Source organism: Sciurus vulgaris (assembly GCF_902686455.1).
Source record: "Sciurus vulgaris genome assembly, chromosome: 3".
Taxonomy (NCBI): Eukaryota; Metazoa; Chordata; class Mammalia; order Rodentia; family Sciuridae; genus Sciurus; species Sciurus vulgaris.
The window spans coordinates 67,248,712-67,258,320 of record NC_136463.1 but is presented as its reverse complement, the minus strand read 5'-3'; positions in this window follow the sequence as shown (position 1 = coordinate 67,258,320).

Sequence of the window (9,609 nt, the reverse complement as noted above, 5' to 3'; positions counted from 1 at the left end):
TGGGTCCTAACCCTCCAACACTCTGCTTAGGACAAGGCACATTCCTCAGCTATCCAGACAGGAAGGAGGTGGAGGGGTGGGGAGGTTTCAATCCCCCTTCTCAGGAGACAAAGGACTCTTCATGATTTAATTAAAATGCCCATCAAAGACTTAGAAGATAGGAGTTAGGATGAAATAAAAATAGTTGGAGTGAACATATTACAATTTCATTTTATTCCAGGGGCATCTATGAGGTTCTAATATTAGAGAGACTTAATTCATCACTAAATTCCCATCTGTCCAGCCATATCAGGGGCATTTCTTAAGATGTTCAAGTCCTGTTTGAGAGGTCTGGGGAGCTCTGTCTTCATTGCTCAATGAGAGAACGATAGGGGGCAAGAGCGGCTGGTGTATGGCAGGCACCAGTTAATGTGTGCAGAAGGAAGAAAGGAGAAAGGGAGAGAAGAGCAGCTGGGTGCAGTGGTGCACACCTGTAATCAAGAGACTTAGGAGGCTGAGGCAGGAAGATTACAGGTTCCAGACCAGCCAGGGCAACATATTGAGACCCCATCTCAAAATAAAAAGATCTGGGTAACAGCTCAGTTCACAATAGCTAAACTCTGGAACCAACCAAGATGCTTTTCAACAGATGAGTAGATCCATCTACACATGGATGAGTGGTCCATCTACACAATGGAATATTACTCAGCCTTAAAGAGGAATGAAATTATGGCATTTTCAGGTAATGGACAAAACTAGAGATTATCATTGTAAGTGAAATAAGTCAATTCCAAAAAACCAAAGGTGGAATGTTTTCTCTGATGAGTGGATGCTGATCCATAGTGGGGGTGGGTAGGGAAGAATGAAGGAACTTTGGATTACGCAGAGGGGAGTGAGGGGAGTGTTAGGGTAGTGGGGATGGGAAGGACGGTAGAATGAGACAGACATTATTACCCTATATACATGTATGAAAAAAATCAAAAATTAAAAATAAGTAAATTTTTTAAAAAGATAAAAAAAATAAAAAAGATCTGGGGATGTAGCACAGTGGTAGAGCACCTCTGGGTTCAAAATCCCTAGTGGCACTAAAAATAAAGAAGGAAGGAAGAAAAGAAGACAGACACTCCTTTATCTCTGGTCAACACTTAGGGTTTTAGAATTTACCTAATATTGGAGTGAGCCAAAGCCTTGAGGCTTCTACAGAATTTTCTCTCTGCATGAACAATTTTTCCTCCAGATAACTTATGACTCACTTCCCTGCCCTTCAAATCTTTGATCACTTGTCACCTCCTCATTGAGGCCAATCCTGCCACCTTTACTTAAAATAGCAGCCTCACCCATCCCAACTTTCCTTATCCTCCTTACCCTGCTCTGTTTTCCTCCCAGAGCTTAACTTTACATCTTTTGTAATTATTTATTTGCTCAATGTCTATTTCTCCCCTCTAGAACAAAGGCCCCACAAGAGCAGAAATTTTTGTCTCTTTTGCTCGCTGATGTATAATCAGTACCTAGCATAGCGACTGCTTTGATAAATAGTTTTGGACAATAGTTTTGATTATTACAGCAGAGAATGTTTTTGTTAATTGCAAATGCTATTGCCTTCCAAGGAGAGTGGAGCCTGAGGATACTCCTGGGTTCATGAATCCCAGAGATCTAAAGGTGCCTCTTCCCTAGGCTGAGCTGCCCTGCAGACTCCAGGTGCTCAGGAATAAGCCATGAGTCAGGGAACAAAATATTCTTCCAGCATCAACTTTCACCCGTACGTGCCCTCTCAGGCTCAGTGCCTACCAGCCACGTCCAAGTCCTACACATGGTGCTTCTATTCTGGAAATGGTGAGAAATCACTAACACTCTCTGCCCCATCCTCAGAGTGTCAGTCTGAAATAGACAGCAGTGGCTTCTTCTCCCTTGCAGATGGCAGAGTGACGAGATGCTGGGGTTCGTGTAGCCAGAGAGAAGGCCCGGGAAGTGGTCCAGGAAAGCACTGCACAGATGACATCTGTCTGGAAAATATTAGTCCATGGTCTGATGTCTGCAGAACCTGAGCTTGGACACGCTTTCTCTTTTACTGACAGAAATAAGCAGTTTTGTGTCTTAAAATACACAGGACTTTCCCCAGTTACCATTGCTGGCAGCATTGCTTGCTGAAGTCTCTCATGGTTGAGAGTTTGTTTTCTTCCAGGAGAATAAATTTGGGCAATATTAAGAGTAATGAAAGCATTTTAAAAGCAAAACTGGGTTCTTTTTTTTTTTTTTCATGGGCAGTTTCTTGGAAATCTCCAGTTTTACCAGCAACAGCTGAAAAGTCTTGGTGTGGGATCACATCCTTTGAAGTGACACCAGGAGTTGGAGAATTTCACAGATGGAAAGAGCCAACCTCCCTTCCCTAGATGCCCCTCCACCTTGGAGTTGATAATTCCATACTATTTCAGTCCAAGAGATTTGGACCTCTCCCCTTCATCTCATGCTCCCAGACTTAAGTGTCTAGAGACACTTCCAGCTTTGAACACATGACTGGTGTTCAGATTCCTTCTAAAGACTGGTGCTCCAGAGCTGGGGGTGTCACTCAGTGCTAGAGTGCATGTTTAGCACAAAGCCCTGGGTTCAATGCCTAGCAACAAAACAAAATAAAACAGACAAACAAAAAAGACTAGGACCCATTTCGGGGAATGAGGATCATCTTTTCATTAATGATATTGTGTAATAATTGAATCTCCATTTGAAATAAAATGAACTTTGATTCCTACCGCTTTTGCGTGATCAAACACAAGAAGTTCATTCAAGATGGATCATAGACCTAAATGTAAAAGGTAAAACAAGAAAGCTTCTAGAAGACACCAGTGAAACTCCACATCACGTACAACCACAAGAAAAGGATCTTAATTAGAATAAGTTATACTCCATGTCTGTATAATATGTCAAAATACACTCTACTGTCATGTACATCTAAAAACAAGAACAACGACAAGCTTCTAGAAGAAAACAGAGGAACATCTTCATGACCTTGAGGAAGCCCAAGATTTCTTAGAGCACAAAAAGCACTAAACATAAAAGATTGAGAATTTGAACTTCATTAAAATTAAACACTTCATCAAAAGACATTATTAAGAAAGTGAAAAGACCAAAAGAGGATATTTGCATGCTTACATCTAACAAAGGATTTGCATCTAAAATATATATATCAAATTTCTATAGGGCTGGGGTGTGGCTCAGTGGTAGAGCACTTGCCTAGCACATGTGAGGCACTGGGTTGAATCCTCAGCATCACATTAAAAAAATAAAATAAAATAAAGGCATTGTGTCCATCTACAACTAAAAAACATTTTAAAAAAACTTCTACACATCAATAAGAAAAAGAATTCAATTTTAGAAATAGTGAAAATTCTTGTTTCATAAAATAGAATGTCCAAGAGGCCTATGTGCATTCAGGAAGGTGTTTAACGTTGTTAGTTATCAGGAAGATGCAAATTAAAATTCATAATGAGATACCACTACACACCCACTCAATTGGCTGTAATTGATGATACCAAGTGTTACTGGGGTTGCAAAGCAACTTCACTCTTGGAGTGTGAACTGGTATGACCACTTTGGAACAGAATTTGACAGTGCCAATTAAAGCTACCTATGCCCCCCTTGTGACCTAACCTTAGCATTCCTTCCACTCCACAAAACGAGAGCTCGTAGCCTATTCTTCATTTGTATATTGTCTACTATTGTGGTCAAAAAGAGTAAAAAATATTTACTTCTGGCCCTTTATAGAAATGGACTTTCTATGCAAAAACATGGCTGAATCTCACAGATATCATTTTGGGCAAAAGAGGCCAAACAAATGAGTACACACCATATGATTCCTTTTTCATCAAGTTCAAAAGTAGACAAAAGTAACCAATAGTGATAGAGGTCAAGAGAGTGGCTACCTTTGGGTAGGAAGATCTGACAAAGGGATGTTAGGGGGGTATTCTCTATACCTTGATGGAGGTGGTGATTCCATAGGTATATTTAATTATGTAATCTATCCAGCTGCTCAGTGGAATTTGTGCCCTTCACTGCCTATAACTTCCACCTCCATTTTTAAAAGGCAAACAAATGCAGGCATCCAAGCATGGTCTGCCATGGGCAAAGCAGATTGGAGCAATGTCCTCCTTTATCCCAGAGATTATTTGTGTAGCTGTGCCATGGTCCCTTTCTGAACAGAGCATACCACAATGGTGAATTTCTAACCCACAACCCTTGCTTATTACCACTTGACCCCCATTGACCTAGCTCCAAACACATGACTCAGATAAATGGTTCCAAAGGCAACCTTCCATATCTGGTCCTTCAACTTTAGTGCAATTATTAGTCTCCTAGGAGCTTGCTAGCAACACTGGTTCCTGTTACCTCCTCCCCCATTTTCTAGTCCTGGGTGGGATTCAGGAAACTGCATTGCCAACTGGTGCTGTGGTGCTTCTGATGAATGATCTAGAGACAGATACCCAGAAACACTGCTATGCAGGCTGAGGCAGTAGCTCTGAGGATGCAAAGGCAAAAGGAGCAAGAGAGCTGAATTCATCCAGATAAAAGGAAGGAGGGAGCCAAAGGAAGATGTAGGGAAAGAGGGGAAGAGCAGGGAAATGAGGCAGACTTTATGAAGACTGGTCATGTAAAGTGCATGGAAAACCTCCTCCCATCTCCCCACTGAAGGGCATAGCCCTGTCTGATGTATGGGCCATGAGGCTGGCCATTTCCAGGGTGTGTTGAAGTCTGGGCCCAGTTTTCAGGGTGAGAAAAGAGGCTGTCCCTGGAGGTAGTATCATATCTATATTTGATTACCAGGCAGGAATATGAATATCACCCTCCCTCCAGTATTTGGGTTCAGTCATTCCCATCGAAACTTCTGATTTTCTTCATGGACTCAAGGCTCAAAGCCACCTGGCACACCTTTGGGTAAATATATGTGTAGGTGTGTACATAGATACCTGTGCAAGGCTAACCAAGCCAGGTGATGGGTATAGCCAGAAAAGACCACATGACATAGATTACATTAAATCATTAAATGAATTGACATAGTCCCTGCAGCTGCTCTAAAGAACAAAGAGATCTTTATGTACTGAGATGTATTAACCTCCAAGGTAGATTTTTAAGACTTAAAAGTAAGATAGCAAAATATCCATAGGCTCTTATTTTTTTTTGTTTTTAATGTGGGATCTCACTATGTTGCCCAAGTAGGACTTGTCACTTGGGCTTAAATGATTCTCCTGCCTCACATAGTACTGTACATGCTTTTATGCATTGACTCTCTCAGGAAGAATTACAGAACCCTAGAATGGGGGTGACCTCTAGGAAGGGAAACAGGGCGTGGGAGAGAACTGAAATTGGGAGCAAGGATTAATTTTTATGCTGTATTCTCTGATATTGTTTGTTTTCTTATCATGCATAAAATTTATCTATTAAAAACTTAAAGATTGAGGGAAGAAAAAAGGAAGAAAGGATGAGAGGAGGGAAGAAAGGGAGCAACAGAGGATTGTTAGATGGTGGGGAGCTGCTCAGAGCGAGAAGCGAACCCAGGCCCTGGGGAATTATCTGCTGGTCAGCAAATGTCCAGGGCAGCAGTCTGTCCTCTGCATCTGGGCTTCCTCCTCCATCACTTCATCCACAGCCTGTGGTAAAGACCATGTTGTCTTGAAGTCGTGCCCACACCCGGGGTGGAAACTCCATGGTGTGCCAATGTGAAATTTCCAGCCACTTCTCTAGTGTAGTGTGGGAGTTCAGAGATTGTCATCATTGGGCTAAATTAGCCAAGGTTGAAACAAGAGGGATGAAATGCAGAAGGGCCAGAAGCTTGGAAAATATACTGAGGGCTAGCAAAGGGCCTCCTGATCACCGTCAGAGCTCAGAGATCTGAGAGGCAAGATGGGGCAGTGGGTAAGGCTCTAGGCCCCAGCTATCTTGGATTCAATCCTGGCATTCCCACTTAGAGATGGGACCTTCAGGAGCATCATTTGTTATGGTTTAAATATAAGGTGTCCCCCAGAAGCTCATGTGTGAGACAATGCATGAAAGTTTAGAGGTAAAATGATTGGGTTAGAAGAGTTTTAACCTAATCATTATGTTAACCCCCTGATAGGGATTAACTTGGTGGTAACTAGGCAGACAGGGTGTGGCTGGTCCCATGGGGACGTGCCCTTGGGTTTACATTTCGTCCATGGTGAGGGGAGCTCTCTGTCTCTCTGCTTCCCGGCTGCTTTCCTGTGCTACACACTTCTGCCATGTTGTTCTCCTTACCTCAGGCCCCGAGGAATGGAACCAGCTATCTATAGATTGAGACCTCTGAAACTCTGAACCCCCAAATAAAATTTTCTTCCTCAAAATTGTTCACATCAGGTCTTTTGGTCACAGTGAAGCCAGAATTGGGAACAGGTAGTTAGTGTAGAAATAGGGGATCGGGTCAAATCGAGGAAATGGAGGCCATAAAATCATCTGCCTCTGGAAGTTGGAGACTGCCCCTGGAAGAATGGAATGTCAAGGATCTCCGGAGCCCATTGATTACCAAATTTACCTGCCTTTATCAAGGACTGCAAACAAGGAGCTGCTAATTAATGTCCCCTGGGCCCTTACCTGCCTGAATCACCTTGGCCTTCCCCCTGCCCATGGCTTTTCACTTAATGCGAAACCAGGCCTAGTCACGTAGGCAGGAAGGAGAGATAAGCGGGGAGAGAACTGGAGAACAAAAGAGACTTTAACCTATAAAAGATGTAGGGTGCGCTCACTTCTTGGGACTTTAGAACATCAGCCATGGCCCCCTTCTCCCTGCCGGGAGAAGTCTGTATTATTAGCTTTAAATAAAACCTGCTTAACATGCTTGCCTTGGCGTGCTTCTCTAGTGTTCAATCTTCAACATTAGAAGGAGCAGAACTGGTCACCGGTAAACGGCGGTATCAACAGCAGCAAAAAAGCTGACTAAAACTTCATTTATCCCACATTCAATTCGACAGAATCTGCCACATTGGGCTGTAGTGAGAATTAAATGCCTAGATGTGAGTAGTAAGCAAACTGCGTCTATCACGGAAAGACCACCAGCAGCTGGGAGTCATTAAGGCTCTTGCGTCTTATTTGAATTCTAATAGTATCCTGTGAGGAGGTTCCTTTGATACACAAAAGCTTAGGTAAGTAGTCTCTAAGGGCTAGACAGTAGTTTCTGATACAAGCCTACGGATTTGATCTGCTGCTTCATTTCCCAAACTGTTCCAACCAACATTTAGTGTCTTGCAAAAAATTTAATAATTCTTCCTCCAAAACAGGGTTTTGTCACCAACGAGTTTGGGAAACACTGGATTAAGTGGAATTAAACAGTATTTACAGTAGACTTCATCAGAACTTTTGAAGTGATAAAGCACCTCCAACTCTAAGGAGAGGAGCATTTTCCCAAAACATTTGATTATTAAACAATTTCATGTCATACTCTGGAGGAACATTAGGTTGTGTGGATGATATGCTAGCCTGCATTAGGATAGGCATGACGAGAAGAATGCAGAACTATTCAACATCCATTTTCATGCCAGTCTCCATCAAAGAGAATGCCTTCAAACCAGAAAACACAGAGCACTCCAGGGCATGATAGTTAAGAGGGGGACAATGAGCTGTGGAAAGAAAACAAGCCTTGAGGGAAAATGAGGATCTGAATTCAAATCCCCACTCCCAAAGCTAGGGCAGGGCATTTGCTATCTCTGAACCTCAGTTTCCTCATGAATTAGTGGACAGAGTAGCATCTATTTCATTAGGTTGATTTAAGATTCACATGTCAGTGACTAAAGTATATGCTTTCCATATGGTAATTTCTCAAGGTTAGTTTCTTTTCTGTATTAGTTTAGATGTTTTCAGTTACGAATAGCAGGTGACCAAACTTGAACTAGCTCAAGGGGGGAAAACAAAGGGAATTTACCAAAGTAAATTTACCAAAGCCCCATCTGGGCTTTTACTTTTATGTGTGTGTGTGTGTGTGTGTGTGTGTGTGTGTGTGTGTGTGTGTGTGAGAGAGAGAGAGAGAGAGAGAGAGAGAGAGAGAGAGAGAGAGATCATTAGAGAAGGTGGGAATTCTGACCACCAGGGAGCTTAATACCAAACCCTGGAAACTTTCTAGACTGATCATTGACTAGATGATCTATGAGTGCCTTAAATTCTAGGGACCAATGCAAATGCACCAAGAGCAAGTCGTCTGCAGATCATCTTTTTTTCTTTTTCTAAAAGAGGATCAGCATGGGGAAATGACACTCAGGCTGTGTAGGAAGGTGGCACCAGCAGCTATCAGCATTTCCAGGAGTTTACAAAAGCTTAGTCCAGAAGCCTGCAATTTTACTAAAAGAACCTACTGAAAATAAAGCCCAATGAGTCTCCTTGGCTGTAGAGATATTTTTTTAAAAACTGGACTAAATAATCTTTTACAGGACCTGGACAGAAAGAAAGAAAAAAAAATTTGAGAAGCACTTCATGGATGTGGTGTGACTGACTCTCAGAAAAGACCTGTGACAAAACCTTTCATGAGAATTCCAGAGGTAAACAGGTGGAAGGTGGGCCACCTGTATTGACAACTGCCTTTGAGGGGAACATTGTAGTTCCATGTAAAATACATAGAACTTGGAATTTTCTGCTACAGTACAACCTAACATTGTTTATTAAAGGGTATTAGTTCTATATACACTTCTCAGTACATTGTGTGTGTGTGTGTGTGTGTGTGTGTGTGTGTGTGTGTGTGTGTCCATGCTCTTGGGGACTGAGCCCAGGATCTCAAGCATGCTAGGCAAGTACTCCACCACTGAGCTACATTCCCAGCCCTTCTCAGTGAATTTTATACTTATTTACATCTGTACTCATCATTCAGGTCAAGATATGACACATTTTCAGTTCCCCTGAAGGCTCCTTCACACCTTTCCTTGTCAATCTTCTGCCTCAGAAACCACCATTCTGATTAGTTTTGCCTGTTCTTGTCCATTGTACAAAATATACTCTTTTGTTTCTGGCTTCGTTAGTTCATGGTTATAACACAAAATGCATCATATTGCTAAATAGAGCAGTAATTCATTCTTTCTCCTTGTTGGGTAAATTTATTTGATGGATATTTGGTATGGGAGGTATTTTGTTGATATCTTCTATAATATCAGTGAAACACTGTTGCTAACATTTAATTTAGTGATTAAAGATTAGATACTTTCTTCTGAGCTTGAGCACGAAACAAAAATTATATTTTTTTGGCCACATTTTAAAAACTTTTTACTTGAGGTTCTTGCCAATGCAATAAGTGAAGGAAAAGAAATGAAAGAAAAACTGGAAAGGATACCATAAAGCTATTTTTTTTTTCAGATGGCATGAATACATATGTAGGAAAGCTAAAGAATCTGTTATTGGAATTAACAAGTAAATTTAGTAAAGTCACTAGCTACAAGGTCAATACAAAACATCAATTTTATTTGCATATAACTAGCAATATTTGAAAAATAAGATTTTTAAAAGACCTCTTACTAATTGTGTGTGTGTGTGTGTGTGTGTGTGTGTGTGTGTGTGTGTGTATAAGGGGGAGGAGAGAATATGAAAAACCAAAGTAATCAAATGTTAACATTTAGGGAAACTGAGTGAAGGGTATATAGAAATCTTTAG